The sequence below is a fragment of the Halyomorpha halys genome, unplaced genomic scaffold, assembly GCF_000696795.3.
Source record: "Halyomorpha halys isolate HHAL.00 unplaced genomic scaffold, Hhal_1.1 Scaffold902.1, whole genome shotgun sequence".
In the NCBI taxonomy this organism is placed as follows: Eukaryota; Metazoa; Arthropoda; class Insecta; order Hemiptera; family Pentatomidae; genus Halyomorpha; species Halyomorpha halys.
In genome coordinates this window covers 257,289-258,520 of record NW_027115403.1, presented here as the reverse complement: position 1 = coordinate 258,520, position 1,232 = coordinate 257,289, and positions in this window count along the sequence as shown.

Here is a 1,232-nt window from a genome sequence, read left to right as displayed (position 1 = left end):
TCCATGTATACCTGGCACATGGACTCGTCGATTCCCCGTAAGAATTCGTCCATCAATCGTTGGAACGTAATTGGTTCTTCAGTCCGAAGGGCATCCTCGTAAATTTGTAATGCCCCCTTTCGAATGTAAAAGCTGTCTTGTGCTGATCTTCCGGGTTCATCTTGATTTGGTGGTAGCCGGCCTTCAGATATAACGTAATAAAGATCGTTGCCCACCCAGTCTATCTAATATATCTTCTAGTCGCGGTATCGGGTATCTCTCGTCTACCGTGTTCTCATTGAGGCCCCGGTAATCAATTACTACCCTATATTTTTCCCCCTTGTCTCCCGGTGTGCCCTTCTTCCGCACTGCCAATAGGGGGCTGTTGTATGGGGAGGTACTATCTACGATGATACCCTGTTTTTTTAGATTATCTAGCTCTTCCCGAATATGCTGTCTGAGCGCATGTGAATACCTCCTCTCTTTAACGTAAGTAATTTTATCTTGTTTCAGGGGGATTTGGTGCATTGTTTGTCCGGTCGCCCCCAGTAACTCTCCCTCCATGAAGAAAATATCAGCGTATTTGTCCTTTATTTCCAGTCTCCAATTCCTCCCTCCTCCTTGGATCGCACCTATCCGTTGTGTTTCCCCCATTCGAAGCTCGCGACACCGATACCTCCTCTTCTCCAACCGAATCCTCCACAGGCCCTTGTTATTCCTTATCCCCGCACTTGCCTTCCCTATAATAGATCGCAACCTATAATAGCCTGATATTCACGGGACATTTTCTCCACGATATGAACCCTCAATACCCCTTCTCCGATCCCCCATTCGCGTTAATCAATGTCCGCCTCCCCTTCTCCTCTACAGGGCCCACCCAGGGTGATTATCTGACAATAACATACCTGAATATCCATCTGGAGTTTCCTCTCACCGCCGCTCATCTTCCTCAGCGCCTCCCGGCACAGGATGGTGTGGGAGCTCCCCGTGTTCACGAGGCATCTCACGCCGCTCACCTTGATGATAGGCAGACCGCTTATCTCTCCTTTGATATTGAAAACCTCTAATGTGCGGTCGCCCCTCTCCTGGCACCCACCTCAACTCTCTTGCCTTGATCTCCTACCCTCACTTACACGGCGCCATCTACTGCTTGGCGGCTTATTGCTCCGTATTCCTCTTCCTTCCCCCTCTGTTCCTGAGGCTTCTGATGCTTCTGAGGTTTCACTAGAAGACTCACTAGGTCGATAGTCCTC